The following is a 24,196-nucleotide window of genomic DNA, read 5'->3' as shown; positions in this document are numbered from 1 at the left end:
TTCCGGTCCCAATTGTGATTGTAAATCAAGGATTACCTTTATTTATTTTCTTGATTAATTGCTAGAATAGTTTTTTAATCAAATAACCCCATACAGAAGTTTTAAAGGCCAGAGAGCTGAGATTTTATTTTTTTTAAAACGTTTGGCCTGCTGTCACATTTACTTCTATACAATACTATAATCATGAGTGTTAGAAAGCTGAAAGTAAAAAAAAAAAAAAAGGAAAATGCTTATTTTTCCTCTTAATCCATATTCAGGATCATGGAACTTGCAGTTCAATATATATGGAAGTGATTGGGTTAAGTGAGAATGTAGATTGCTTGGTATATTTTAATTTTAAAATATGTTCTATTTTAAGAAATAAATCTGCTGCCCTTCAATGGATAAGGACAAAGTTCCCCCAAATTTTTCTGTCCAAACTTTCACCTCTGAGTGGATTTTTCAGTCCAAATAACAACCATTTTCCTCCTGCATTAAGTCTTTCCTCCTCCTTAAACCTTTTGACCAGGGGTGAAATCTACCTTCCCTACCGGTTTGGAAGTGCGCACTCCACATGTGCGTGTGTCACGTGCAATTTTGGACCCTCTACGCATGTGTAAACCTCCTGCGCATGCGCATAGGGTCAGAAACAGGTTACTTCCTGGTTAAAACCAGGAAGTAACGACATCCAGGCGGGTGGATGGAGCTTCGTGCTGCCTCTGCTACCAGTTCACCGAACTACACGCCGCCGCCGCTACCAGTTCGCCCTAAACAGTGCGAACTGGTAGCATTTCACCCCTGCTTTTGACTAAATATTTTGAATAGATATCTAATCTTACCCATTAACCACACAATTCAGAAAATGTTCCTCTTAAATTTTTTTTTTTTTAAATTGATCCTCAAAAGATTTGAGTTGATTTATTGAAATGAAGGTGGCAAAAAAGCCAACTGAGGCTTTTATGCTTCTTTTCAAAGCCTACCTTTGCAAGTGAAATCTAAGGAGCATGTGTTTTTTTTATATAATTAGCATAGAAATCATCAGGATTCATAGCCATTACATACATTGATTGAAGCCTAAATCTATGGTTAAAAGAAGGGAATGGCTCTGAACTATGTCATGGGACGCTCATGCAAATTGAAAAGTCACTGTTGTACGCTTAAACCCACAAGACAAGTTAGCTGTTCTTAATTGGTTTCTGCAGAGCTTTATAATTTGAACTCTCTGGTGCTCCTCTGGAACTTTCCTTTTTAAAACACCATGAAATGGTGTTTCTGATCCTCCACCAATATTATCCAGAATTATTACTGCCTGTATTCCACGACTGAAGGAATTGTATCAGAGAAGTATAAATCTAGTGTAATGTTACCCAATCTTGGCAAGTTCCAGGTGTGTGGACTTCAACTCCCAGAATTCTCATCAATGTCTCTGTGGGCTGTGGAATTCTGGGAGTTGAACTCCACAAACCTGGAAATTGCCAAGGTTGGGAAACACTGCTCTGAAATGTGAGACATACATTGGTAGCCTTTTTCTGAAACTGGGTAAATTTTACATAAGAGGTAATTTTTTAAAACTTTTCAAGCATGTTGAAACCACATCTTCTAGAATTCCCAAACAGGATGGCCAAAGACACTTGGAAGCCCTACCTTGAGTGATCTTCTTCCTTTACCTGATAAATATATCTTCTTCCCAGGTATACCTTCCGCATACTAGAAGGTATGTGGCATCAGCCAGATCCATACACATTGCAGGGATATTTATATCCTATAGAAGAGAACATTTGTAGCTCAGGATTGAACTGAGGAGCCCTTGGTGCTCTCTGAGCTTGGTTTGTTTGCCTGTAGACTTTTCATCACCCAACTAGATAACATCATCAGTGCCACTGATTATGAGGTGCGCTGATGATCGCAATGGTCATGATGATTGTGTGCACACTGATGATGTTACCTAGCTGAATCATAAGACATCTGCAAGCAAACATCCAAGTTCAGAGAGCATCACATTTCTCTCCTCCAGCATCTGAGAAGCTCAAGCATAGCTTGAGAAGGTAAGAAGAATTGAGTAAATTCCAGATGAAATGGAAACACTCATGTGGGGTTCTAAGAACCATCAGGAGGACATCATCAAGTGGGCCTATGAGAATTCGCCACGACTATCTCATCACAGCCAACTCGCCACGGGCAACTCGCCACAGAACAACTCACTGCGGGAGGAGAGTTACACTAATATAAAAGAAATGGTGGAAGAGAACCATTAAAGAAAGGATACAAAAGGAGGGACAGAATGAAATGGGAATGGCAAAAATTAAAATAATGTTTTATTTATTTTAAATAATTAAATAGAATTGTCCCACAGCGAGTTGGCTGTGGCGAGTTGTCCAGCGGCAAGTTGTCCCATTCCATTATCAGTTTGTACAGTATATATACATAAAAACCTCCCCTTTCGACGTTAGGAAACTCCACCGTAAGTACGAGGTAGAAGTGGGCAAAGGGTGAAAGTAAAGTTATTCTTGGGGCTCAGAGTTTTGATGACACGACGACAGGGATGCAGGAAGGAACATTGCTCCTTCAGCACTTTAACAAACCAGGTGCAAAGCAGCTTGCGTTTTTATTTTCACGGAACATTAGCCATCGTCAGCAGGAATAATTCTTTTTCCCTTCATGGAGCTTCTGTGCAGATTAACGGCACAAGTTGCAACCTATTTTCTTCTCCAAACAATACCGAAAATATAGATTAAGCACATACACACAAACACACAAACTTACGGTAGGCAGAAAAACCCATTCGTTAAAATTAATGGTCCCTGGGAAAGGAGGCACGTTCACAAGTATGCTTTGCTCTATCTGCAAAAAAGGCCAGTCTCATTTATAGTTTTGTCTTGATCGAAATGCCCTATCCTGAGATCAGGAGGTTATTTCCTGAGTGAAGAAGAAGGACATCATGTTTAGCAGAAGAAGAAGGGGGAAAAAAAACACCATTTAAACTTGCAGGAAAGAAAAGCAACAAATATCCCTACAGATACAACAGTACCAAAGTTTAATTACACAAAAGTTATATTCGGCAGTCTCTGCCTGTAAGCTAAATGTAAGAAACAGAAGAGGATAATGTTAAGCTAGGCAGATGGTCAGAGGTCCTAGATCTTAATTTGGCTTTCAATTTCCAAAAGCACACATCTGTTCCTCCTCACTGCATCGCTAAATGGATCGGCACGTACCCTGCGCCAGAACAAAACGGAAATCCGTGTTCGATGTGAAAAGAAACTCCGCAAGGCAAGGCAACTTGCAACGTTAACTTCACAGAATTCTTTCCGGTCTGATCTGGCAGGAGGAAGAGAAGCCATGAAGATGGAGAAGACGAAGTGATGGGGAGGAAGAGGGTGTCAGGAGCAGGAAGCAATGGGATAACTTCCTGAAGAAATGCTCCGTTTCCTGGCCGGTGTTTGCCCTCCCCACATTTACCTGCTTTCCAATGGGTACTGTATAGATTTGCTCAGTAGTGGGTTTCAAAATTTTTTACTACCAGTTTCTGTGGGCGTGGCTTGATGGGCGTGGCAGGGGAAGGATACTGTAAAATCTCCTTTCCCTCCCCACTCCAGGGGAAGGCTACTGCAAAATCCCCATTTCCTCCCAATCAGCTTGGACTCGGGAGGCAGAGAATAAATGGGGGCAGGGCCAGTCAGAATTTTTACTACCGGTTCTCCAAACTACTCAAAATTTCCACTACCGGTTCTCCAGAACTGGTCAGAACCTGTTGAAACCCCACCTCTGGATTTGCTAGTTTTAAAGCACTGTTTCCAAAGCTTGGTCACTTTTAAGACACGTGGACTTCAACTCCCAAAATTCCCCAGCCAACACTGTTCTAAAGAAAATAAAATGCCAGCACCCAAGGTGATTCTCTCAGTGTACCAGATATACCAAGCCTTGCTTTTTCTCCATTTAAATGAATTGTTGCACTTGTTAAGTTAGTAACAGGTCTGTTAAGTGAATCTGGTGAATCTTTCCCATTGAGTTGGCTTCTCAGAAGATTGCAAAAGGCGATCACATGACCCCGGGATACTGCAACTGTCATAAATATGAACCAGTTGCCAAGGGTCTGAATCTTCATCACATGACCAAGGGGATGTTGCAACAGCCTTAAGTGTGAAAAACAGTCATAAGTCACTTTTTTCAATGCTGTTGTAACTTTGAACAGTCACTAAATGAACTGTTGTAAGTTGAGGACTACCTGTAGATACTTTAGCAATAACAATAGCACTTAGACTTATACGCCGCTTCACAATGCTTTACAGCCCTCTCTAAGCGGTTTACAGAGTCAGCCTATTGCCCCCAACAATCTGGGTCCTCATGTTAGCCACCTCGGAAGGATGGGAGGATAAGTCAACCTTGAGCCAGTGAGAATCGAACTGCCGAACTGCAGGCAGCCTGGCAGTCAGCAGAATTAGCCTGCAGTACTGCATTCTAACCACTGCGCCACCGTGACTCTTAATACTTTGCTGCCTTTACGATTTAAGCATGCACCTATAGAGTCTACATTTGTGCTGGGAAACACCATTTCCCTTTGAATCCAAAGTACGGCACAGTTCTCTCTTTGGTTGGGTGTCTCCGTCTCTCGGCCACACACCCCTTATCTAAAATCCCTGTGGATCATCTCAGCTCAGCTGGAGCAAGATAACAAGCAATGCATCCAAGTAAGCAATTCAGTGCCACAACCCTGGAAAAACACTCATTATCTAACACAGCGGCTGGGAAGAGTTACAACATTCTCCTAGGAACGGTTTGTAAAATAAAATGAAAACTATTGGGGAGGGGGGGATCTCAGGCCTCCTTCATAGAAGCCATCATAGGTTCCTTGAGTGGAGGGTGTGACAAGAAAAGAGGGGTGGGTGGGAATGTTCTATTTGTCTAGTGTGATCAAGATGCAAACAGCCAGAAATGAGCAAATTTGCCAGGAGAATGAGTTAAATGATATATGATCTTTTTTTTCCCCTGTTGCAGATAAAATACTTGATGCAACACTGGAAGTTTTTAAGAGACTGGACAATCATTTGTGTGAAATGTTATAGGGTTTCCTGCCTGAGTAGGGCACTAGGGCTGCATAAAAATCTTGGTTTACGTAGGAAGAACCTGGCTGAAGAGAAATACACATAAAGCCTACGAAAAGGAAAGAAAACAAATACTGTACCTTTACAGGGAGGATACATGGGATGAGGGTGTGGCTAACTGATGAGGACTTATAAGTCCGAAATAGATCTATCTTAGTCTCCTTAGTCTCCCAATGGGCAGATGAGTGTTTGCTGGCTGCCAGGAAAAAAAAAAGCCTAGAAACTAGTGGATTGTGATTTCACTGCACTAGGGCTACATAAAAATCTTGGTTTACGTAGGAAGAACCTGGCTAAAGAGAAATACACATAAAGCACATGTACCCACCCAATCAGTTCACACCCTCACTAGCAGTTAAAAGGAAGAAACAGCTGCGATCACACATTGCTCCTAGAAGCACGAAGCCGAAAACACCAGCCTGAAGATGACGAATGAGACTTCGTCGCGGGTGTTTGTATGTAGGTCTTTGGTTATTCGGATCTTCTCCCACGTAAAATTGGAAGTGTCAGCTACGTACAGGTAGTCCCCCACTTAGTGACCATTTGAAGTTACAGTGACCTCCCTAGGGCTACTTACGACCCTTACAGCCAGTTGCAACCTGCCACTGTCACATGACAGCAATTTACTTTTTGGGGGGGGGGAGTGTCAAAAAACTATGTTTACTTTTGGTTTCTGACAAAATGACCCGTTCGGGACAATGGATTCGCTTAAAAATCGTGGCGTTCCTTTGATGACCAGGGTACAACTGCTGTATTTGCTTAATGACTACACCCAAAAAGTGAAAATCGGGCACAGTCACATGGTGACCCACTTAAATGACCATCAGGATTTACAACTGTACCTCCGAGATCAATTATGACTGTAAATTGAGGACTACCTATATGCACAAGAATAATATATATGAAAACAAGGCCTTCCAGAGAAGAATTCTGGAAGGATTACAATGTCAAGTATTCGAACAGTGGAGCTACCCTGGAAGTTTCCTTACAGTTTTTATTCAAACCTGCCATCCTGAGCTCAGCATTGATTCCGGATAAGCCGACTAAAGCCCTTTGCGCACAGAATGGATTGCCTGTTGCTCATAGCATCATGAACTCACATCGGTTCAAAGCACGTGCAATTTACTGAAACGCACTGAAGCTGCAATGGAGACGAAACACAAATAACCAAAAGTGAAATTCATGCAGTACAGGTACAAAGCAAAGAGAGGGAAAAAACCCTCAAGAAATAAAGATGGCCTGAACTTTTAGAAGTGAAGGAATAATTTCACAGTTTCGTCACTGGAAGGAAAGAGACGAGCAGATATAAGGAGATAAACCGGCAGTCAGAGGGAGGCGTCAAGTGAGGCATCAGTTTGGAGTCTCTACATAGTCACAAAAGGACAAAGTCTAACCACCCCTTGAAGGCTGTTGATCCTGATCTAGTTTTCTGAGAAGATTCTGGTGCACAGGCTTGAGCAATAAATCAGTAATTTTGAATCTTCAAATGTGGACCTGGTTGTTTGCCCCTGATAGCAGGAGATGTTGGAGGATGGGGAGAAATTTCCCAAAGAGTTGGGAAATTCCTAGTTGAAGAAATCCTTTGGAATTATCACCAGTACTTGGTCTTTTGCCTACTCATACTCTTGACCATCCAAAAGATGCATCTCAGAGCAGGGGTGAAATCTAAAATTTCACTACTACTGGTTCTGTGGGCATGGCTTGGTGGGGGTAGAGGTGGTAATGTGACTGGGTAGGCGTGGCCAACTTTTTTTTTTTTTACTTTTAAAAGCATTTTTTCTATAACCTTAAGAGGTTGCAGAAAAAAATGCTTTTAGAAACCTCTGACGATCAGTCAAGTCAGCTGGGATCGTCAGAGACTTTTAAAGGCATTTTTTTTTCTACAGCCTCTTCGGCTGACACTTTGAAAAGCCTCTGACAATCCCAGGTGAGCCACGCAATCATCAGAGGCTTTTTTTTTACTTTTAAAAGCATTTTTTCGGCCAAAGAGGTTGTAGGAAAAATGCTTTTAAAAGTTAAAAAAACAGCCTCTGATGATCGCGCGGCTCAGCCGGGCATTGGGGGGGGCAGGGATTTTTGCTACCGGTTCTCCGAACCACCTGCCACCATCGCTACCGGATCGGGCAATCCGGTCCGAACCTGGAGCATTTCACCTCTGTCTCAGAGGTTTTAAACAACAAGCTCTCATTAAACCTGACTATCAGACTGGCTGGGAAGAACTGGCATGTTTCACTCATTTACTTCTAAAAAGGAATTGAACTACACAACAGTATTTTTCAACCTTGGCCACTTTAAGAGGCGTGGACTTCTATTCCCAGAATTCCCCAGCCAGCCCAGCCCAGCTGGCTGGGGAATTCTGGGAATGGAAGTCCACGCCTCTTAAAGTGGCCAAGGTTGAGAAACATTTGATGAGAAGACGGACTGAAATGACATTCTTGAGTTACCTCCATTCCCAAGACAACCCATTGTAGGAAACTATCTGAACCTGCTTACTGGAAGGGGGATGTGATTGACAGAACCATTTAAGTCTTTCAGCCTGGGTCCTACAGGCTGCATTGCTAAAGATCCTTCCAGTATGAAGGCAATCCCTACTGGAGGTAGTTAGTGGATTAAGAGAAGATTCCATCTCCGCCCTGTTGTATATCTTCTTGTCCTTCTTAACTCTGTTAATTTTAGTGGCAATATTTATTGTTTTTCAGGTTTGGTTACTGCTCTTATAGCTTGTGGTAAGGTATGAGTTGTCTGACAACAAGGTGGGCAGGATATAAATTAAATTTTATTTATTTGATTATTTAATCAATCAATCCCTGCTCAACAGGCAAGGAATGAGTACAGATAGTCCTCAATTTACCACAGTTCATTTAGTAACCGTCCAAAGTTACAACGGTACCGAAGGAAATGACTTATAACCATACCGAAGGAAATGACTTAAAATGAATCTGGGAGACCAGATTCATTTTAACAACCAAGTGACTAACATCACAACTGCAATGATTCACTTAACAATCGCGGCAAAAATGTCAAATGGGGCAAAACTCACTTTAACAAAGGTCTCACTTTAGCAACAGAAATTTTGAGCTCCATTGTGGCGGTAAATCGAGGACTGAATTGTTTTCATCCTCTTGGAGGGGACAACCCTTACCAGAGGGAGTAACCGATCCCTTCCCTAAGCCCTTTGTAGCCCTGAAGACACGGAGTAGCTTGCCTAGAAAAGGGAAATATGCTGGCAAACCGCTTCCCGATTTGGCCCTGAGGTAGGAGAGAAGCAGGTAAGCGTATCTGATCCGGACACATCCTGTGCAGAGTTAACAGGATTGAGTTGAAAGTCTTTCCTATTGCCCTTTTATAAATACCTGCTGAGTAAGTGTGAAGATAAGACAAGTGTTACATTACACTGGTTCTTGGTGCATGAAGGACTCCTCTTTTCTCCCTCCCTCTCTCTCTCTCGCTCATTCTCCCTCCCTCCCTCCCCCTCTGTCTCTCTCTCTCTCTCTCTCTGTGTGTCTCTCTGTCTCTCTGTGTGTGTGTGTGTGTGTCTCTCTGTCTCTCTCTGTCTCTCTCTTTTTAATCTACAGACTTCTGGAGGAAAAAATAATATATATTAAAAAAATGAACAATTGCCACTGCTAGCTTCCCAGACAGGCTCAGGTGCAAAATGAGAGTGTCGTTTATTAGCGGAGAGAAATTTATCTCGCTTTCTCCCAGCTGGAAAGGAAAGGAGGTTAGCTATATAGGTGCCGTTTGATATTTCTTTTTCTCATTCTCCTGCAGACCAACTTGCATAATAAAGTGGCTTCCTCTGCCCCTCCAAAAAACCCTGAGCCAGTTTCAGAAGTCATGATGCGCTCAAGAGGTTATCGAAATAAGCCAGAGACAACCGTCCACGTTCAAATCATAAAATGTCTTCTTTTAAAGGCAGCGCATTGATAGGGGATTATAGGGATCTAATGAAGGCTAGTGATGTCCAGCGGCAAGCAATAGAGCTGAACAGCTTGCTGAAAGCTGAGGAAAATTGAATACGGTCATTGTTTGAGGGGGGAAGATGGTCCTGTGTATCCTAGCTTTAGTTCCACAAAGGAAAAATATAAATGAGAGAGGGCCATTTTAAAAGGGGGAAGGAAGGAAGGAAGGAAGGAAGGAAGGAAGGAAAAGAGAGAGAGAAAGAGAAAAAGAGGAAGGAGGGAGGGAGGGAGGGAGGAAGGAAGGAAGGAAAAAGAAAGAAAGAAAGAAAGAAAGAAAGAAAGAAAGAAAGAAAGAAAGAAAGAAAGAAAGAAAGAAAGAAAGAAAGAAAGAACCCTAAGGGGAAAAATTGGAATGTCTCAAGAGTTCTGCTCATCGTGAATTCATTAGAAAGGAAGATTTGATGAGGTGGAAAACAAAACAAGAGTCTAAAGATTCAGGTTACTATCAAGTGGAACAGAGGTTACCAATTCTGCATATATTTTTTTCAGTCTTAAAAACACTAGCATTGCAACAGGTATCAGAGAGGTTCCTTTGAATTACGGACCTGTGTGATATTAAACAAAAGACACCCGGTTGCTCTGGAGGAAGGGTGAGCTGGCATTACGCTGAATGGCACACCTTACATCCTGAAACTATGGAGAGAAAAAGAAGGTGGGGTGCAAACAAGGGAGGGCCATGGATATCTCCCTCTCTCTTTCTCTCGCTCCCTCTCTTTCTCTCTCTCCTTCTCTCCCTCTTTCTCTTCTCTCCTTCTCTTTCTTCTCTCCCTCCCTCCCTCCCTCTCCCTCCCTCCCTCCCTCCCTCCCTCCCTCTCTCTCTCTGGAGAATTTCACCTCCATATTATTCAGCTGTGGTAGTGATCTGAGGGAAAAGCATTTTTCTCATCATTATCCCTTCCCTCCATGTCTGTCTCTCTCTCTCTCTCTCTCTCTCTCTCTCTCTCTCTCTCTCTCTCTCTCTCTCTCTCTCTCTCTCTCTCTCTCTCTCTCTCTCTCTCTCTCCTCCATCGTTTAATCTGGAAATCGAAATAAAATTGCAGCCTTAATCATGCTTTCTTAAAAGGTAACTCCATTAAAAGGAGGAGAACTCAATTGGTTTCTTTCAAAAAGCTAATCCACAAAGGGAAATTGTTCACCCCACTGGCCCCAAATGGACTTTCTTTGCCTCCAAATATTTATTTCAATTTTAATCACTGGGGGGGGTAACGTACGCATCTCGAATCCCCAAATCTCCCTCCTAATTCCTTAGGAGACTTTAAATGTTTTTTTTAATTTAAACATTCTAGAAAATTAAGCATTTCTCTAGCCCTTACACATCCCTCTAGCACTGATGTTGTTACCTCGTCGGATAATGAAACGTCTGCAAGCAAACAATCAAGCTCAGAGAACACCAAGGACTACACTAATTTCTGTTCATGTTCCTTTAAATGTTAGCCAAATTGGGACCTAACATCTTTTAAAAACTGTACCAAAGGGGACAACATCCCACCCCTTTGATTCAGGCACTAAAAAGCCACTTGAAGCCATTGACCAGGGAATCTAATATGTCCAAATGAAATGTTGCTTTTGAAGCTACCTATGTAGCAGAGAGGACTATGTTGTAGTTCTAAGAACTTCCAGAAATATTTGGAGATTGGGATAGGTGTAGGGTTAGTAATATTTCAAAGAAACTCATTAGACCAGGATTGCTCAACCTTGACAACTTTTAAGATGTGTGGGCTTCAATTTCCAGAATTCTCCAGCCAGGAATTTGGAGAGTTGAAGATCCCATATCTTAAAATTGCCAAGGTTGGAAAATACGGCATTAGACGGTTCTATGTCCTGCAACATTCTGTCACACTGTAATTTGGCAAGAGCTGAGCCCTCCTTTTTCAAGCTTTGCTTGCTTTGGGAGGGGGGGAAAAAAAAGATTCATCATCTCTCCTTATTGGCAGGCAAACTGGTTTTTTTAACCCATTCGCCATGGAAGAGCTCATTTTGATAGGCCATCCGTTCTCCATTTGAAAAAAAAAAATGCAAGAAACAACATGCTTTGGCAAATTTTTAATTACTGTCCACTAGGGTGGGAGTAAGTCATGGTATTTAGATCCCCCCACCCCCTTCCCTGCAATCCCTGTTTAATGGAAGCCCTGTCGCCAGAAGAAGTTATTTTTACTTGAAATTTGATGCTCCCAGTTTCCTACGTCAGTGATGACTTTTGAAAGCCGGGGTCAGCTATTGTTATTACTGTTGGCATATCTTCACTAAGAGGCATTAACCGGCACAATGCATGTCAAGGAAAGTCTCTCAAACGGGAGAGAACCTGTCAGAACTTCGGAGGCGCTGAAGGGAGGCCATGACGTGGATACGCCGGCTGGTTTGCTCGTAGGACATGCGTGTCCAAGACTCCCGAATGTACCCTGACAACCACCAACCCTACTCCACGGAAAAAGAACAGTGGTGACGCAAAGATATTTAAGAAGCACAAAAACAAGGAAGATTAAGAATAACAGGAGGCAGGGTGCAAGTCGCTATTTTGGAAGTACGCTAGCAAAACGGCTCTCAAAATAGCAGTGCAACCAGCAGGCAAGAAAGCATGAATGGGTGTTCTGTTTATTCTTACGGGATGTGGTGTAGTCAGTTCGGGAGGGAAGCAGTTCTAATAACTGCTAGTTTCTTCTTTGTTGCAAATGTCAGAGCCGGTTTGGTATAGTGGCTAAAGCACCAGACTAGACACCAGGAGACTGTGAGTTCTAGTCCCACCTTAGGCATGAAAGCTGGCTGGATGACTTTGGGTCAATCACTAGGAAATTGTGAGTTCTAGTCCTGCCTTAGGCATGAAAGCCAATCGCTCTCTTTCTCTCAGTCAAACTCACCTCACACGGTTGTTGTGAGGAAAATAGGAGGAAGGCGGGTTGGGTACAGTTGCCATGTTGAGTTATTTAAAAAAAATAAAAGCAGGATACAAAATAAATATAACAGAAGCATCTGAGGACAGGCTCTACTGGCTTGTACATCTACATCATTATTGGCTTGTACATCTACATCATCAGCAACACAACTCTTTCTGCATAGAAATCCATTCCCATTTTTTAATTGAAATCTATTATAGCAAAAACACAATGAAAATAAAGATTAAAGTGGGGAAGAGGGGTTACAGGGGGGCAAAAAAGGGAAAAGAAAAACGTAGCATGGATTTCCAACTCTTTCCAGTACAGTGAAGCACTAGCTACATTTGCAGCCTCAACGTTTTGCATTATATTCAGTTATTACAAGCTATTTCTATAACACAATTTTTCAATCTTCAAGCTAACAAGTAAGTTCCATTCCCCCCCCTCCTATTTCGAACATAAAAACCAGAAGCAATTTCCCACGTAGGCATCTGTTCCTAACCACAATGAGACCCACAGTGATGAAACATTTGTCATGATGTAACCCAAGTCCCCTCGGACTTGCATGACAAGGTCACTTGCCCATCCCTTGTCCTCTATAGGTCCTTGGAATTCTTAGAGCAATATAGCAATTTATAACGAAGGAAAGGAAGGTATGGAGCAACTATTTAAATACACAGGGCTCTAAGAAATAAACCAAATGTAAAAGTTACACCATGTTTGTCTTCTGCCTTAGGCTAGTCTACAAATCATTTGTTCATTCAATATCCCCCAAAGTGAAGCTCATTCAGCTCAGAATCAAGACTTCTCAAATTTTATAGTCTTCATTTTTTTGTTGTCATGATGTGCCACTTTACAAACCATCCTCAGACCAGCTGTTTTCCAAACCATGTATCATTCATCTGCACAACACGACAGGAGCATTCCTTTAGCTGCACCCCAAGCGAAGGTCACAGATCAAGTTCTTTTCACTTCATAGCTTGTCAGAGCAATTAAACCTTTTAAGGCGGTTACACCTACAGGTGTGAACTGAAAGCAGATGAGAAGAAGGCGATCCAAGCTAACACCTGTTTCGCTTATCCAGCTGTGGCACGCAAGAGACCAAGAAGTGCAGAAGCTCAAAAGAGACTGCAAGACTGCTGTTGCTCTGCCCCAGCTCTTCAGCTTTGTGTGTTTGGAAGACAAGTTGCAACACACAACTCTAGAGGGAATTTAAAAGTTTTGCTCCTATTGTAAATTGGTGACCGCTTATTCTGATTTCAGGTTCTGGACCAACGCTGGTTTATTTTAGGAAGGTCTGAAAGAAGCTAACACAGAAATGTAGCAAAGCCAGATTTTTAAACTGCAGGGGTACACCTTAGTATTCAACTGCTTTGAAACTCATCGAATTTGGTACTCAATGCATTTTGACGTGAAAATTTTGTCCCAGTACTCATTGTTTGTTTGGTACTCAATGCACAAGCCATTGTCGGCTGCCTTGTGACTCACTACATTATTCCTTAGGGGGAAAATTGTTTGGTACTCATTCTTTTTGACACTCATCATGCCTCCCGGAATCAATTAACAATGAGTAGTGAGGTACCACTCTACTGGATGAGTCACAGTGGTCTGGTTGCCCATAGACTGCTAAGCTAAGCAAGGAAGGAAGGCAGTCCTTGAAAAGCGCAAATGCATTATTTAGAAACTCAGTCTGTCTGTATCAGCAGGTTTTCTAATAGCTAGTAGATGCTTAAGATACATCACAGGTAGTTCTTGACTTGCAACCGTTTGTTTAGTGACTCTTCAAAGTTACAATGGTGCTGAAAAAGTGACCGTTTTTCACACAACCCTTGAAGCACCCCAATATCACATGATCGAAATTCAGATGCTTGGCAACTGGCATGTATTTATGATGGTTCTAACTCTGCTTGGTTCCTGACGTATCTGCAATATTCTACTTGCAGGGAGCTTTCGCCATTGATAAACATTCAACGTTCACCGTCCTACCTGAAGGCATCAGGAGGTCAGTAGATATATCTTGCAATATTTCCCACTCTGGTTAACTTCCATAGGGGGTGGACTTCATTTCCCAAACTTCCTTAGCCAGTACAACCCACTCACTTACTCCCACTCACATTCTGGGAGATGAAGTTTTACACCTAAGGAAGCTGTCCAAGGGAGATAACACTCTCTTAAGACCATTGCCGTTTCATTTCCACCACATCCTGCTGACCCAGGAGAAGGGCTTGATATAATCTTAAAAGAAGAAGGTGGTCTACTGCTGGGAAAGAACCTTCTGGCAGATCTCTAAATGGAAGCAGGCTCTCCTGGTTGCAGGCCCAATCAATAGAGATAAGTGAATGAGAGCTTTCACCTCATTTGCATTTATCAAAAGGCCCAGAACATATCTCAAGAGCAGGTATGAGCAGCTTCTTCAAGTGGATGGCCAATGAAGAAGATATCAGGGGCTCTTTTAAAAAGCAGGTGGGACTATATCAAAAACAGGTGATATTTAGCAGGTTCTGACCAGTTCTGGAGAACCGGTAGCAGAAATTTTGAGTAGTTCGGAGAACCAGTAAATACCACCTCTGACTGGTCCCCCCCCCCAATCTATTCTCTGCCTCCCAAGTCTCAGCTGATCGGGAGGAAATGGGGATTTTGCAGTATCCTTCCCCTGGAGTGGGGAGGGAATCGAGATTTTACAGTATCCTTCCCCTGCCACGCCCACCAAGCCATGCCCACAAAACTGGTAGTAAAAAAATTTGAATCCCACCACTGATCAAAAAGGTAAAAAAAATGAAGGGCAATAATTAAACTTAATTAATTAGATCTTAATTTTATCCCACAAGAATGGGAGGAGAAGATGGACCAGCAGGAGATGCAAGATGGTTCAGGGTAGTGGTGTTGTTGTTGTGTTTTGCAAGGATGATTCAAGACATCCAAGAAGCAACATCAACAAGATCAGGCAGAACAAGTGAAGGAAAATGGCAGGTGGCAAGGGGGGGGGTGGCCTGGGGTACCCAAAATTTGTAGACTCTGGAAGCTTGTCAGAGGTCACGTGTATCCGAGTAATGCCCTACAAGTGCTTTACAGCCCTCTCTAAGCGGTTTACAAATGTCAGCATATGGTCCCTAACAATTTGGGTCCTCATTTTACTGATCTCAGAAGGCTGAGTCAAACTTGAGCTGGTCAGGATCGAACTGCTGGCAGTTGGCAAAGTTAGACTGCAATACTGCATTCTAACCACTGTGCCACTGCTCATTTAAGGATAAGATGGCCATTTTAAATTCTCCCGGTATCCCAGAACACTATTTCCCTATCGGAGGCTTTGTAAGAAATTTATATTTAAAAAAAAAAAAAAACTCGCAAAAGATTCAGCTGCTTTTAAAGTGGAGAGAGAGAGAGCAGGAACCAAAGCCTTGCAATTATCTCAACATATCACATACTGTACTAACTTCCTACAGCGTTCACAGAATTTATACAACGCCCTCGGGATACAGACGGTTGCATCAGATCCAAGACGGCTTCAGGCAGATGTCTCAGAAGTTCAGTCCCCGAGACACACACCTACCCAGCAATTTGGAAGTCTGAAGGGAAGCACCTTAACTCTTTGGCACAGAGTCCCCAAGCTGTGGTCATAATGGCACTTCCAAAGGTGTAATTGAAGCCCCACCTGGCTTTGTGGTGCATTAAAAAAAAATAGTATAGGGACCCAGTGATAGTAATAGGGACGCAGTGACTCAAGGGACACTCAGTGGCTCAGTGGCTAAGACGCTGAGCTTGTCGATCAAAAGGTCGGCAGTTCAGAGGTTCGAATCCCTAGTGCCGCGTAACGGGGTGAGCTCCCGTGACTTGTCCCAGCTTCTGCCAACCTAGCAGTTCGAAAGCAAGTAAAAAATGCAAGTAGAAAAATAGGCACCACCTTTGGTGGGAAGGGAACAGTGCTCCGTGTGCCTTTGGCGTTTAGTCATGCCGGCCATATGACCACGGAGATGTCTTTGGACAGCGCTGGCTCTTCGGCTTTGAAAGGGAGATGAGCACCGCTCCCCTAGAGCCGGAAATGACTAGCACATATGTGCGAGGGGAACGTTTACCTTTTAAAAAAACAACAACCAGGCCTTCGATCACACCACTGCAGCTGCCATCTTGACTTTTTTGACCACATCCTGGAGACGCCCCTGGTGTTTGGGGAAATGGGGGCTTCTTCAGTATTTTTGCTCTTCAATTAGAAATTAAGCTGCCTTGTTTGCTGAGGGGAGGGTGAGTCGGAGAGAATGGTTCCCCTGAACTCACTTTATTATATTGAAGCAACGCAAGATACAATAATTAAGCCCCGATCTCAGTGGATTGTTCGCAGCGATAATGCCACCTTTGTGATGCAAGCTTCAAATAAACCTCTTTTGTTCTGCCTTTAGAACGCCGATTCTAGTATCATTCAAGTATATTAACTGGAGCCTATTACTGTCACACAGAAACGCTCCCTGAGCCATAGCAAAGGAGTCCCTAGACAAAACTTTATGTCATGTTAATGCAAGCTTTAATAACTAGGAGAATATATAACTGTATTTTAATTGTGCTTTGTGCTTCGGCATACACGCCCCCGCTGCAAAGACATATTTTTTTAAAGAAGTGACAGAGGCAGCGGGTTTCAAGCAAAACCCTTCCAGCTCCCAAATTCGGAGGTTCGGGGAGCTTCATCCACGCTTTCTGCCAATGCGGTTTGTTTGGAATAGACTTAATATTGTCGGAGAGGGTTGTAAGTTAATGGCAAATAAAAGCACAGGTGAACACTGGGGGGAAAAGAAAAGAGCAGGGGTGCAAATAGGAGGAGGGATTGCCATGGTTTTGGCAACAGACGTCAACTCAGGAGCATATGTTCCTAAGAGAGCACTTTAAATATAAATCTTTCACATTCAATATTAGAACCTGGCGATTAACATTACGGAAGGAAAAAGGCTGAAACGGGACTCAGTTGGAGGGCAGGGACTGCAGAATGATGAAAATAAATGGGTTTGATGAAGGAAGAAGAGGCAGCTCACCTGCTTTGTACATGAACGGCTCAAATTATTTTAAAAAGTGCAGCAACCAGATCTTTTTTGGGATCTTTTTTATTTATTTATTTTTTATTTATTTTTTTTATTTTTTTATTTTTTTTAATTTGATTTATATGCCGCCCTTCTCTGAAGACTCAGGGCGGCTTACAATGTGCTCAGCAATAGCCTTCATACTTTTGTATATTTTATACAAAGTCAGCTTATTGCCCCCACAAACTGGGTCCTCATTTCACCTACCTTAGAAAGGATGGAAGGCTGAGTCAACCTTGAGCCTTGGCGAGATTCGAACCCTGCAGTAATTGCAGGCAGCTGGTCTTAACAAGCTTAATAACAGGGTGCCTTAAGCCCCTGTACTACCAAGGCTCTTAGCCTCAAGACCTGTTTTAATAAGGATCTTGGTGTGGCTCAACTCAAAGGTGGAGAACAGACCCAGATTTCAGAGAGAGAGTCCCATAGTTCTTATAACAGAGACCTTTGATGATGCTACCTACCCTGTTTCCCCCAAAATAAGATATCCCCTAATAATAAGCCCAATCGGGCTTTTGAGCGCATGGCAATAAGGCCAAGCACTTATTTCAGGGTTCAAAAAATATAAGATATAATATAAGACAGGGTCTTATTTTCGGGAAAACATGGTAATTGGGTAATGAAATGTCTGCAAGAAAACAACAAAGCTCAGAGTGCATCAAGGACACCACAGTGACCTCAATTTGCTACTCTCCATTGGATTACAATTTACTATCCCCTCAGATCAAAGCAGATTGACCTGGATTCTGGAGATTGTTTACCAGTGCATGATGACTAAGAACTGGATGAGAAGAACTACAAGGTCCTCTCGGAATCTATAATTCCATGATAATATCTTCATCTTATTCTTATTCTTCATCATCATTCCTTGTATGCTGCCTGGATGCCAACAACTCTGGGCAGCTTACATCAATCAAACGAAGACATTGCAATACAACCCATAAACATAAAAAGATGGCAACCGACTGGATGGAATCAACTGAGGGGGTCTTGCTCTCTCTTGCCAAAAGCCTGGAGAAAAGCCAGGTGTTTATGGGGTCTTCTAAAGAAAAGCAGAGTGGGGGCCATTCAGATGTCAGGGGCAACATCATTCTTGAGGGGAGGTGCTGCTACAGAGAAGGTGTGCTTCCAGAGTCCTAATTGAAGGAACCGAGAGTGTGCCAACTCTTCCAGATGAGATCAGCTCCTTAGGACCGTTGATTTGAAAGAGGGGTCAAAGAGGCCATCTACATGGGAAGGGATACGATTCCACCTCTCTCCTGTTTACAACACAATCCTTTCAGCAGTTCCAAGAAGGCTCCACACCCATTTGCACTATTCAGGGGACCTTGAGGGCACAGATAAACCTCCAAGTGGCCTCAAGGACTCTCAACGACTAGATGACTGCTAGGAATCTAAATCCTTCCACCCTCTACCATTCAATCAGAACTGAAGAAGCTTCTTGGATGAGAAGCGAAATGTCTCCAAGGAAAAACAAAAGTCCAGTTGCCTTTTGAAAAAGCATCTTTGGGACGACCATGACCTGGATAACTGAGAATTTCCATGGACAATAAGTGTCATGGGAGATGGGTGGTACACAGGGGTGGGTTCTAAATTTTTTTTACTACCGGTTCTGTGGGCGGGGCTTATGTTGTGGGCATGGCTTGGAGGTCATGTGACTAGGTGGGCATGGCTAGCTGGTCAGAGTCATTTCTGGAAGGTCTTCGCACTTACAACCAGTCCTCGCACTTACGACCCAACTCATTTGTTTGCTTTTAACACTGATCAGCTGTAGGACGGCCCTTTGAAGTCCTGCAGCAAGAGTTTAAACAGTTTTTTTCCCTCTAGTCATCAGCTGGGATGGGACTCAGGAGGCAGCAATAGATTGGGGGTGGGACCAAATAAAAGGTAAGAATAACGTGGGGGGTGGGGGGGTGGGAGGGCAGGGTGGGGAGAACCAGTTCGGTGACGTCATATCGTCACCGCTACCGGCTCGGCTGAACCGGACCAAACCGGGAGGAACCCACCACTGGTGGTACACCAAGTAATCAGGCCTGTGCCTTGGGCAGCTTTACAAGTAGTTTGAGTCACACCCAGAAGCAAACTGGAAATCAGTGCAACTCATAAAATAGAGGCATACTGAGGCATGTCCATCACTGCCTATGCCTCTGCATTCTGGATCAGCTGAAGCTTCCAGCTAGTCTTCAAGGGCAGATCCATATACAGCACATGGCAGTACTCAAGCCATGAGGTGGCTGGGGCACCAACAACTGTCTGAAGGTCAAAGCTGGGTTAGATGGACTAATGGCTGGATTCAATGCAAGGAAGCTTAGCATGTTCCTAAAAGTCATTACTACATGCAGTGGTTTAACATTCAATGAAAGCCAATAAAAATGGATTTATTAACTCCCCATAATACATTATTGGCTTAAAAATGAATCTGCATCTAATCTTGCAAAATCCTACTTCCAGGTTCTCTGTTTAATGCTACACTATTGTACAAAGATAGGAAACTGATCATGATTCATCACCATAACTAGCTTTTAGGAGCACCAGGATCTCGGGATAGTGATTTCTATAACCTTATTATGCTAAGAAAGAGATTTGGTTCTCTAAAATTTAAAAAAAAATGACTTCCTTAAGAGTCCCTTCCCTTCCCAGTGTTTCTTAACTTTAACAACTTTAAGATGAGTAGACTTCAACTTCCAGAATTCCCCAGCCAGCACTAAGTCCACACATCTTAAACTTGTTGAGGTTGACAAACACTGCTATAGACAATTAGTATCTCAAAGAAGAAACTAAGTAGGAAATTGTCTCTGACATCTTAGTATTTTTTAATATTTCAGTTCTTGGTGGTCTCTGTGCTTCGTTGTTTGTTTACAGACCTTTCATGACCTGACTAGGTAACATCGTCAGTGTCAGTGTGGGGTTTGCCTGCCTGCCCTGCCAGTGTTGGTGGGGATATGTCTTCTCTTTGATAGTTCCTCGATTAAGGTAGTGTTAGTTGCTTTACTGTTTGGCTGCTTGATTGTCTTGTTGGTAGTCCCTTGATTAGGGTACTGTTTTCCACGGATTATTTGTCTGGTGTTAATCCATGCTTATCTGGCTGCTGGAGTGGACCAGGATACATCCACACTTCCTCTCCAGGGCAAGCTACTGTATGTAAACAAGGAACAAACCCCACACTCACTAGTACTGATTGTGTTACTGAACTAAAACCTTGAGCTACATATATTCTCTTCTATTGATACAGCAAGTTCCCTACTAAGAGAAAACCCGGTTCTCCTGCATAAAACTAGGTCTTTTTAAACCAATAAATTACTTTCCCACCCTACTTTCTGGCTGAACAATCCCCACACACAAGCAATCATTTTCTTTCTCTTTTTTTCACTCTGAAGCTTGGACACCATTCTTAATGGCACAGTTAAACTAAACAAACAGCTCACGAAAATGAAAGCTTTACACTATTTACCCATTACTGTTCTATGTCCATTAATCACAATCAAGATTTGTTTCGAGATATCTTACAAAACAGCCTCGGCGTTTTAGCAAAAGGAGATTAGTGATGCAAGTGGGCTCTTCTGATTTCTCTTTACGGAGCCACCTTGTTACAGCAATCCAAGTTACTGTGAGCCAGAAAATACTTGTTTTTCTGCCTTTATGGTCTCAATACCATTTGAACTGAAGAAAATGCTTTAAAAAAAAAACAGTTATCAGATTGAGTCAGTCAAGTCAACAAATTGCCCCATAAACAGTTTTCTTGAGGGACAACTCCAGAGCACACATTATTTATGGGTCTATCCCTGGGAGATGTTGTTTGCTCACAAAACCTCCAAACTTGTTATTATTAAAAGGGGGTTGTGAAAAGCCGAGGTTGATCTTGAGTGTATGTTTTCTGGTGACGGAATGGTGATTACAATTTTTATGTTCCAGAGGCCAAAACTTTATGCTTGTTATTTCTGACCAGCTCACTCATATTCTAAAGCCAGAGTTCTCAAACCTTTTGGTCTCGGGAGCTCTTTATGTTCTTAAAAATCACTACGGCTTCCGAGAGCTTTCGGTTTACGTGGATGATAGCTGTCTATATTTACCAGATTAGAAATGAAAACCGAAACATTTTTAAATGTTTATTTATTTGACTTCACTGGACCCTCTGAAAGGCTCTTGGAGACCCCAAGGGGTGCCCTGATCGTACGTTGAGAACCGCTTCTCTGAAGCACACGCTGAGCACTTAAAAAGATTAGGCGGTAATTCCAGAGAGGTTTTTGCAATTGAGACATGGTACAAGAAGCCTATTTAACAATTATTCATATCTATACAAAATCTACCAGATGCAATTCTGCACAAAGCTTTTGGACTGTTTGTTTATTAAATTTATATGCCACCCATCTAACCATTGCAGGAACTCTGGGCAGCTTCCAAAATGATAAATAGGGAAGAAGAAGAAGAAGAAGAAGAAGAAGAAGAAGAAGAAGAAGAAGAAGAAGAAGAAGAAGAAGAAGAAGAAGAAGAAGAAGAAGAAGAAGAAGAAGAAGAAGAAGAAGAAGAAGAAGAAGAAGAAGAAGAAGAAGAAGAAGAGGAGGAGGAGGAGGAGGAGGAGGAGGAGGAGGAGGAGGAGGAGGAGGAGGAGGAGGAGGAGGAGGAGGAGGAGGAGGAGGAGGAGGAGGAGGAGGAGGAGGAGGAGGAGGAGGAGGAGGAGGAGGAGGAGGAGAAGAAGAAGAAGAAGAAGAAGAAGAAGAAGAAGAAGAAGAAGAAGAAGAAGAAGAAGAAGAAGAAGAAGAAGAAGAAAAACAATTAAAATTAAGAAAATTAAATGAAGGTAAAAGTTTAAGGTTTCCCCATGTGACCAGCATGAATATATGTCTAGGCACAGGGAATGCTGTTATCTTCCCACCAAAGTATACGAAACTATAAATCTTGATGGCAGCCAAAACGGGTGGAAATCTTCTCTCTACCCCATCTACCTCACCTTCACATAGAGTGCCCCTATTGGGGTTGCAGACCAGCTGGCAGAGCCAGGTTTTAAGAGTCTTCTGGAAGACCAGGAGTGTGAGGGTGGACCTCACCTCCAGCGGGAGATTATTTCAGAGAATTTAGAATAACTTTGTCACTTTAAGGTAAAGGTAAAGGTTCCCCTCGCACATATGTGCTAATCATTCACAACTCTAGGGGGCAGTGCCCATCTCTGTTTCAAAGCCGAAGAGCCAGCGCTGTCCGAAGACATCTCTGTGGTCATGTGGCCAGCATGACTAAACACCAAAGGCGCACGGAACGCTGTTACCTTCCCACCAAAGGTGGTCCCTATTTTTCTACTTGCATTTTTTACATGCTTTTGAACTGCTAGATTGGCAGAAGCTGGGACAAATAACGGGAACTCACCCCGTGACGCAGCACTAGGGATTTGAACCGCTGAACTGCCAATCTTTTGATCGACAAGCTTAGCATCTTAACCACTGAGCCACTGCGTCCCTTTAAACATACACTAATCAGCATACATTAAAAAGAAATGTCATTGCATACAGCTCTCAAATGGTTACCATCTCCAATATATGCTACATAAACATGACCAAAAAAATTATGCATATACCCACGTGTACTATATGGCACAGAGAAACAACACAATCTAGTTCAGATGTATAGATAGATGTGTACATGGCGAGAAAAACAAATCTTGTGAGTTTACCAGACAGATGGCACAAGGAACAAAGCTGTTACAGAATCGGATAGTCCTGCTATAGATATTTCAAAAACTCCTCCCAGAGGGAAGCAACAGGAACAGACCATAAAGTGGATGTGTGGGGTCTCTAACAACGCTTCGAGCTCTAAGCACATAACACTTATAAGCAGTATCCTGAATAATGGGAAGCGAGCTTCCTATAATCTTCTCGGCTATCCTTACCACTCTCTGTATGGACTTTCTATCTGAGGCGCTGCTGCCACCAAACCAAACAGTGATGCAGTTCGTTAAAACGCTCTCAATCGTGCCTCTGTAAAAAGTGGCCAGGACAGAAGGAGAAAGATGTGCTCTCCTCCTCCGACGCAGGAATCACAGACGGGGCCACAACAGAAAAGGCTCTTCTCCTGGACCCCACCAGTTGAAATTCTTTGGAAGACTGGATCTGCAGTAGGCCTTTTTCACTGAAGTGATCGACATAGTTCCTCAGATATCTTCAGATGTTGCTACTACCTAACAGCATCTCTTCTTTCACCACGAGCCACGGTGGCGCAGTGTTTAGAATGCAGTACTGCAGGCTACTTCTGCTGATCACAGGCTGCCAGCAGTTTGGTAGATCGAATCTCACCAGGCTCAAGGTTGACTCAGCCTTCCATCCTTCCGAGGTGAGTAAAATGAGGAGCCAGATTGTTGGGGGCAAGAGGCTGATTCTGTAAACCGCTTAGAGAGTGCCATTAAGCACTATGTAGCGGTATATTAGTCTAAGTACTATTGCTTTGGTCCTTCTAGCAATCTGTGATATGGGAATTTTTCAGAAAGACCACCACTAAGAAAAAAGTCCCAGAAAAGTTTACAGCAGATGAACATTCCCCTCAAAAGTGACTACAATCTCCTTCTAGGATAGCGTGAAAAAACAAACAGTAGATAGCAAAACAAAAAGCATCTTTTAACTTTATTGGACCTGCCAAAAGTTATATCCACTAAAATTCATTGCGAGGAAATTTGCAAAAGAGAACCTTTATCCGTTTCTGGGCTCCTTGTGTTTTATGGAAGGTCTGCAGACATCCTCAAACTTACATGAAAGATTCTAAAAGGAAGGGCTGGAACCATAAAGATCAAAGAGATCTTTGGTCAGGAAATTTCAGAAAAGCTTCTTAAACTCTCCAGAATTTAATAACAGAGAACTCTCGGAGCCCTTCCTGCATAAAATCCAATCATCATAAAATACAAATGCATCTTACAAGGAACAGGTTTTGTTTCTTGGCATGAGCTAACCTTATATAATTGCAACTTTCCCTGGATTTGTATAAACAAAAGGTTTTGAAAAGATTTAAACGTAATAAGCTGGGGAAGAGAAGAGTTTCCCGTACTGAAGACACAGGGAGCCATGGTGCACAAGAGCAACATCCATTTAAAAGAGCCAAAACCAAGCTCATCTAGTATGCTTATGCTGGTTATTAAATTAACCCATTTTCAGGGTTCACGCAGTATGCTGAATTATTAACTAGCCATGGGGGATTGCTTGCACAACAGCCCAAGTGGCAAGAAACAAACCAAAGCAAGATTAAAATAAACC

General features: G+C 42.7%; 1 protein-coding gene and 1 long non-coding RNA gene across 16 annotated transcripts in view; one reads left to right on the top strand and one right to left on the bottom strand.

The window, feature by feature from the left end:
- Nucleotides 1–24,196, bottom strand: part of MSI2 (musashi RNA binding protein 2) — a 645,448-nt gene that overhangs the window by 303,880 nt on the left and 317,372 nt on the right. The gene's annotated exons all lie outside the window — the stretch shown is intronic.
- On the top strand, nt 1,826–9,505 carry LOC132712287 (uncharacterized). 2 transcript variants are annotated; one of them, XR_009622978.2, is made up of 3 exons: nt 1,835–2,024; nt 3,302–3,449; nt 8,847–9,505. It is a non-coding gene; the product is annotated as an uncharacterized LOC132712287 (long non-coding RNA). The 2 variants fall into 2 exon arrangements; XR_015733120.1 differs by lacking the exon at nt 8,847–9,505 and having other exon boundaries at nt 1,826–2,024; nt 3,302–3,472.

The sequence above is a fragment of the Pantherophis guttatus genome, chromosome 1 (assembly GCF_059756535.1).
Source record: "Pantherophis guttatus breed Tessera chromosome 1, ASM5975653v1, whole genome shotgun sequence".
Taxonomy (NCBI): Eukaryota; Metazoa; Chordata; class Lepidosauria; order Squamata; family Colubridae; genus Pantherophis; species Pantherophis guttatus.
Note: the sequence above shows the minus strand (reverse complement) of the source record. Positions and strands in the feature narration are given on the sequence as shown.